This window comes from Apodemus sylvaticus, chromosome 5, assembly GCF_947179515.1.
Source record: "Apodemus sylvaticus chromosome 5, mApoSyl1.1, whole genome shotgun sequence".
NCBI lineage: Eukaryota > Metazoa > Chordata > Mammalia > Rodentia > Muridae > Apodemus > Apodemus sylvaticus.
Genome location: NC_067476.1, coordinates 99,598,627 through 99,606,504, shown reverse-complemented (window position 1 = coordinate 99,606,504; position 7,878 = coordinate 99,598,627). Strand labels below are relative to the sequence as shown.

At 42.5% G+C, this 7,878-nt stretch overlaps 1 non-coding gene across 1 annotated transcript; it reads left to right on the top strand.

The window, feature by feature from the left end:
• Nucleotides 1-1,210: 1,210 nt before the first annotated feature.
• On the top strand, nucleotides 1,211-1,353 carry LOC127686543 (small nucleolar RNA SNORA48). Its single transcript, XR_007978160.1, has one exon. It is a non-coding gene; the product is annotated as a small nucleolar RNA SNORA48 (small nucleolar RNA).
• Nucleotides 1,354-7,878: the final 6,525 nt, after the last annotated feature.

Below are 7,878 nucleotides of genomic sequence, written 5' to 3'. Positions count from 1 at the left end.
TTCAAATGGGAGAAAAGTAAGCTGCAAACCTCTAAATAACATGGATACTAACTATTTCCTAGCAGAGAAAAGATGGACCCAGATTTATGTAGCATTTCCAAATATTCTATGAGCATGCTTCTGATTCTCTCTGGCCATCATGGTTATTCTGAACCTTTATGAGAACCAAAAGCTAGCCAAGAAAGTGATTGAAACTGTTCAAACTGTGATTAAAAATGTTTTCATTATTTGATATTGCCCAAATCTGTGTATAATCACATTTTCTGCTAAGGTGGTTGTTTTAGTTAGAGTTTTACTACTGGGAACAAACACCATGACCAAGACAACTCTTATAAGGACAACATTTAATCTGGGTTGGCTTACAGGTTCAGAGGTTCAGTCCATTATCAAGGTGGGAACATGGCAGCATCCAGGTAGGCATGATGCAGAAAGAGCTGAGAATTCTATATCTTTGAAGGCTGCTAGCAGAATACTGACTTCCAGGCAGCTATGGTGAGGGTCTTAAGCCCACACTCGTAGTGACACACATACTCCAACAGGGCCACACCTAATAGTGCCACTCCCTGGGCTGATCATATACAGACCATCATAGCAGTCTAAGTCTTCTAGTAATATTTGTTTTAAAAAAAATAGGTTTTATAGATTTAGTAACTACATAGGGGAAAATCTCAAACTAGTGCCCAGCTAATCTTAAACAAGCCTTCGTTAAAAATACTGGGTTTGCCAACTACAGATGACACATTTAGTGTGACACATTTTGGAGACTATAACAATCTTCAAGTAGGTACTGTCTAGAAGTGGTGACATTTGCATAAGTTGCCTGGACTTAGGACTTAACACATTCCAAGGTACAGTGTCTTTCCACATGTCCTTCAACTCACTGTCATCACTACCACTTTATTATTGTTGCTTTTCACCATTTAAGCAGAAAAATGCTATAATTTAAAGTGAGGAGCCTTGTGCAAACCAGCATGTAAGTACAGGAAGCAGGGTTTAAGTCAGACAAATGCGTCTAGCCCTGGTCATTGAATAGGACCATTGTTTTCCATCCAAGCTTCACACTGTAGCTGCCTACTGTTTTTAAAACCTGCTCTACATCTCTAGACCCTTTTCTGAAGGATCTCATCCAGTATTTCTATAACTCTATTATGTATATTCTATAATATATATTATATATATATAATATATATATATATAAATAAATCAGTGCACCCCCTGGCAGTGGGCAAAGAGATACTTCATGGGTAGTGGTGTCTTACATCAGTCAGTGCCAGAGCAGATGGAAGTCCTTTGTTCATCCTAGTTTGATGTCTGGCTTGGTGGTCAAAACTGTCTTATGCCTAGAACTCATAAAAATCAAATCAAATCAAATCCAGGCAGCCATGCCACCCCCAGTCCTGACCCTCCAGTGCACAGCACAGGCAGGCCATAGACACCACTTGCTGTCAGGCCACGCAGCACAGATGGAGAATGTCATCATCCAGGGACCCTCCAGCCACATGCCCAGACTGCAGTGGGATCCATCGCAATGTCTGATCATGTGGTGGTCAGATGGGAGAGAAAGAGAAGAAGAGCAGCTTGAGCACTATGAAGAGAGCTGGACCTAAGGACTCAAGGGTAGAGCGGAGTAGCCTGTTGTAAATGGCCTGCCCTGCCACTAGTAGCCTTGGTGAAGTCCCAGCCCCAGCTACCACTGAGGGCCATGTCTGGGTCTGTGGCTGTGTGGTGGCAGGGGTCAATGATAACCTATGTCCATTACCACTAGAGAACATGGGGACTCCCTGGTTGGAGCAGCAGCCAGGGACCATGTAGATGTCCAGAGGCTATGCATGCCTGGCCCTGCTCCTTATTGGATACAGCACTCAGAAGGAATGGCCCTGGCCTTATCTCTCACTGCTGGCAGTGCTTGGGAGAACCAACCCTGTGCCTCCCCCAGGCAGCATAGTGGAGCTGGGCCTGTGACTAGATTATGAGTGAGCAGGCCCTGAGGGTGTGAGTGTGGGAGAGCTGTCCTCACCCACTGCAGTGTTGAGGAGAGCAGGGCCTTGTGCCTCATTTGAGCATCAAAGCATTGCTGGCCCTGGTGGAAGAGACCCAGGTGAGATGCCCCAAGGGTATGAGGGCAGGAGAGCTGGCCCAGCCAGTCATCTGGCATGTGGTGGTATGAAGGCAGGGGTGATGCCCTCTTCCTTGCCACCTACAACATCCAGGAGAGCTAGACCTGCCCCCTTACCGGCAGAAGCACTTGGGAGAGTGGGCCCTGCACCTTGCTCGCTGATGGCAAAGGCATGGGTGAGCCAGCCTGAAGGGTGTGAGAGTGGTGGAGCTGGCCCAGCTCGTCACAGGCTTCGGCACTTGGAGAGTGGGCCCCCACACGTGATGTAGCAGCACAGTAGACCTGGAGAGCTCATCTTGGTGGTACAGATAAGGGATAGCCGGCACACTGACCAGCTCAGCTGCCGCTCAGAACCAGATCCAGGGTTCAGAGTTAGCCCACCCTCAAATCTGTGTCATCCGTGAATGATTGGGATGCATGAAGGAGCCAGCCAGTCCTGCTGATGCAGGGCTGCAGGATCTCCATGACCCAGGCAGCAAAGGAATGACCTGGAAGAGTCCAGGTGAGGAGGTAATGGGACGGTGTCCCAGAAGCCAGAGAGCTCAGGCCGGATGGATGCCTCACTGCAATGAGCGCTTGCAAGTGAAGGTGTGTGGACAGAGGGTTGTGCTGTGGACACACTGGGACACACTACAGCTTCCACCATGGGATGTTTTTATGCTTTGTTTTTGTTTGTTTGTGCTTTATTGGGGGGGACAGGTTGCAAGGGTGAAGGGAAGATATGAGGAGACAGGGAGATTAGTGGGCCTGGGGTGCATGATGTGAAACTCACAAGGAATCAATAAAAAGTTTAACAAATATATTATGCATACATTGCTATAGCTCCAATGTTCTTTAGTTGAAGAAAAATGTCCTGGTTGGTTTTAATGTTACTGATCCTAAAGTCTTAAGTATAGTTGGGTAACATTAAAAGTTTTAATTTCTTCTCTGAAAAGTAATTTGTAAAAGTCAGTACTTATATTGGGCTTTGGAACAAGGTAGACTGGGTTAAAGTGTAAATTCCAGAAGTCGCTGTTGAAACTTAGGAAAAATCACTTTCAATAAACTTTGGAGACCATAGTTTCCTAACTGAATGCTATCACTATGACATCAGGTAACTCATGCATCTTGTTTCCCATGGTACCTTACTGAGTAAACACATAATACAGAATAGCTGTGACAATTTGTGCCTGAGAGACTAAATACAACAAACTACCTACAGAAGCCAGGAGAACCTAAAAATTATAAAACCCAGTTATTGACAGGAAAGCTTTTGGAAATCAATGATTAGCTACTTTGGGGACAAAAGACATAGAAAAAGAGAAGAAAGATTGCTGTAACTCCCAGATGGTTTTTGTGGTTAGTCGGGTTTCTGTTACTGTAAGAAATGCCTTAGGAATCAACTTAGGAAAAAGAATAGTTTTCTCAGGCTCAGAGTTTTGAGACTTCAGTCTATGATCAATGGGCCCTTTGGTTCTGTGGTAAGGAGCGACATTACAGCAACACAGAATAATAGAAGTGCTCATTTTAGAGTTGGGAAGTGAAAAATAAGGAAGAGGTTGGGATTCCACAGTCCCTGCCACACCCCAATTGCCTGAAGGCCTTCATCAAGCCTGCTTCTGGAAGCTTCCACCATATTCCAATAGAGTAAAACTATAGACCAAGCCCACCTCCTTCCTAGTTCATCATTCCTGTGTGTATATTTTTTAGAAACATTTTGTTTTATTATTTGCTGATGTGTATGTGTCTGAGTGTGTGTTTTTATGCCGTGTGTGGTCCAGAAGTGTGTCTGATCCCCTGAAACTAGAGTTGCAGTTGGTTATGGGTAGCCCAACTTGGGCCTGGGAACCCAATCATGGTCTTGTGCAAGAGCAGCAATCAGTCTTCACCAGTTTCACCCCTCTGACCCCCACACCTGCCTCTTACCTGGACTTCTCCTCCTGTATCCTGTCCACTTTCCTCTGGTCTCTATCCACTAACTCTGGTTCAGTGAAGATTTCTCCCCACCTTTTGAACTTAAGTTCTCATATCTAATAATTAAGATATACTCATTATATTATTTTGTGAATGTGAGCTCTGGCTTTCCAAATTATTTTAAACTTTTCAGAGGCAAAGGATATTTTCTTAACCTGCATTTGCATCTTTTGCCTCGGCAGATTCCACAAGGACCCGGGTGGAAAGGATGGCCACCTTTTATGTAGGTGACTGAGCACAACAAGCATCATCTATGTGTGAAATACATGTGTGTATGTACATCTACGTGTGAAATACATGTGTGTATGTACATCTATGTGTGAAATACATGTGTGTATGTACATCTACGTGTGAAATACATGTGTGTATGCACATCTACGTGTGAAATACATGTGTGTGTACATCTACGTGTGAAATACATGTGTGTATGTACATCTACATGTGAAATACATGTGTGTGTGTACATCTATGTGTGAAATACATATACACATGCATTTCACATGCAATGGTGACTTGCAAGTTGTTTACATGTTAGAATCTGGAAGTTTTAAACATTTTTCATGTATAGAAAATACCACAGGCCAGTTAGAGTCTTTTCTGCAAGTGGAGTAAAGACAGTAATGTATTTTTTAAAGTTCTTTAGAGATTCCAGTGTACAGCCAAGATTCAGGACCATTGTTGGACATCAAACTATGTAAAGTATGATAAAAAGAATCCCCAGATTAAGGGATGGGGAGATGGCTTAGAGGGTAAGAACATTTGCTCCCCAAGCATGAAGACGTGAGTTCGCATCCCCAGCACCCATGTATATGCCAGGCATGTCCCAGGACCTGACTTCAATCTCCCAGCACCTACATAAAAGATCAGCATGGCCACAAATGCCTTTAATCCCAGCACTGTGTTTGGGAGAAAGGTGGATCTAGGAATTTATGGGTCAGTTATTCTAGTCACAAAAAATAATAATGAGGTTCAGGTTCATTTAAAGACCTTATTCTCAAGAGAGTAAGTTGGGAAATTATAGAACATCCTCATCTGGCCTCTTCATGCACATGCATAGGCATGCACACTTGTACACACATACATACACCATGCACACTACACATACACTAGGCACACTACACAGAGAGAGACAAAAATATGCAGAAAAGCATGCGCATGCATGGGTACACACATATAAACACACACAAACAATACAAACAACAAACAAACAAATGGAGAACCCTAGACTAAAAATAGGTAGTAAATAACTATCAAGATCTGGAGATTTTTAATACTCTACACCAGTCTGTGGCCTCCCTTCCTGATTCTGACCACTTCTCTCCTAGCTACCAAAGGCATATTCTGTTGAGGGCTGGAAGCTGGAATTGAAGGACAATCGTGTGGGAGAAGCTAACCTCCTTGCTGCAGCATAGTCACTGTTCCTCTCAATTACCCCTACTCCTAATTGGTATCCATTATTTAAACCCTAAATGGGTTTCCATTTCTCTAACAACTTTGGTACTCCAATATTTGAAACATTAGTTACACCTTCTTAAATGTGCTATTATTTGTTCACAGCTTCCACAATATACAGAAATTTGAGTGTCTATTTGCTTAATATACTTCCACTTTTTTCTCATACCTTTAGGTTTTGAGCTCAGGATGAGCAAGAGATGACACCGCATCTGTTTTACCCATCATGGTACATGAATTAAGTCCTTTGTGAAGGAGTGGAAGTCAAAGTAATGGTTCCTGGTGAGTATTTATTGGACTTAGGGAGTTGCAGAGTCCCACGGCTCCCTGAAGAACATTCTGTAAACAATAATATAGAGTTAAGGATCCCCAGTCACGCAATGTGGGCAGTGATGCTTATATATGATATAGGCTTTGAAACTACTTGGATGCTTTGTTGGAGGAACAAATGTTCATATCTTAAGTCCAAGATATTGGCATTTATACTCTGAAGACACAAATAGGAGTAAATTTTCCAATTGACTCTAACAGCCTTGACCATGTCATGTGCTTCTGAACTGTTGATTTAGATCATTCTTAACACTCTTAACATTTCAGAAGCCCCGTGCCATCTGGAGCCAGAAGTATTTGTGCTAAAATTACAAAGGTGGGCTTAAAAGTTTTCTCTAGAGAAGAAATGGGATATTTTAAATAATATCTGTGCAAATTAAGTCCCCCCCCATATTATCCACCTTTTTTATTAATAGGACTCATGGAGTATTAACCAGATGTAAACCCTGTGAATTACCATAATGGGCATTCTGGGAAGACATCCCCACTGGTGCAATAGTGGCACAAATGTCATAAAAGTAACCAACTACTTTATGATTTTATTTATTTATTTTTTATTTGGTTTTTTTGGGGGATTTGTTTTTTTGTTTGTTTGTTTGTTTTTTGTTTTTGTTTTTTCCCGATACAGGGTTTCTCTGTATAGCCCTGACTGTCCTGGAACCCACTCTGTAGACCAGGCTGGTCTCGAACTCAGAAATCTGCCTGCCTCTGTCTCCCAGAGTGCTGGGATTAGAGGTTTGCATCACCACCGCCCAGTTTTATGATTTGATTTAAAGTCCACCTCACAAGATCGACTCCATCCTTGTATCTGTGTCAAGAAACTGTAGCTGAACAGTCCATAGTTCCTAGAAGAGAATCTACTATTGTTATTTTGCTAAATGAACCTAGTATTAAACCAACTTTCCATGACTTATCATTGTACCCATTAACACATCTCAAGCTTCATCAGATAAGATTCTTTTTACAGTAAGTGATAATAAGCAGGGACCCTATACTTTGAAGATGCAGAGAACAAGATGCTGTGGAGTGCACAGCCCCAAATAGGATATCCCTATCATATCCTCTTATCCCAGGGCTTAGGGACTGTTGCAGAAGTGGGAGTAGAAAGATTATTAGAGCCAGAAGTAGTTTATGACTACAACAAAACAATGAGTTTTGAAGATAACAAGGAAGGTGCAGATACTAACTGACAGTGATTGTGACAACATGCACAAGACCTGTGTAAGGAAGGTGGGCAGGAAATCCCATCCCTGGCTGAGAAGCTAGTAGTAACTAAGAACACGAGAGAGAGAGAGAGAGAGAGAGAGAGAGAGAGAGAGAGAGAGAGAGAGAGAGAGCTGGAGAGGGAGGGAGAGAGAGAGAGAGAGAGAGAGAGAGAGTTTTCTTCAAGGGTGTGGCCCCAATAGACGGCCCATGCTTCAGTGGATAGTCACAATAGTTTGTGGGCAGCACAAATTGAACTATATAGGCTTTTTAAAACAAGGAAAATGGTTTAAAACATCACTAAGGAGTTGAGCATTGACTTTAGCAGTGCGGACAGCATTGGCATAGAGCAGTTTTGCCACAAGGAGAGACAAACCTCAATACAAGAGACTTTAGAGAAAGTGAGAAAATGGATTTTGGAGGCTTGAGTGTGCATAACTCTTTGGAGGAATTGCTGTAAGGAAAAGGGTGACCAGGAATGTTGGCACAGACCTGTAATCCCTGCACTGAGGAGGCTAAAGGCAGGAAGATCAGAGTTCTAAACCAACCTGGGCTACATAGAGAATTCTATGCCAATCTAGGCTACAAAATAAGAGCTGGTCTCAATAAAAGTAGATAGATAGATAGATAGATAGATAGATAGATAGATAGATGGTAGATAGATAGATGATAGATAGATAGATGATAGATAGATAGATAGATAGATAGATAGATAGATAGATAGATAGATAGATAGATAGGTAGATAGAACTTGTTTGTGTGCTGATGAATTGATCAAAGGGGGAAAATGACTCAAGAGAGGGAAGGAGCAGTGCCTTTGAATG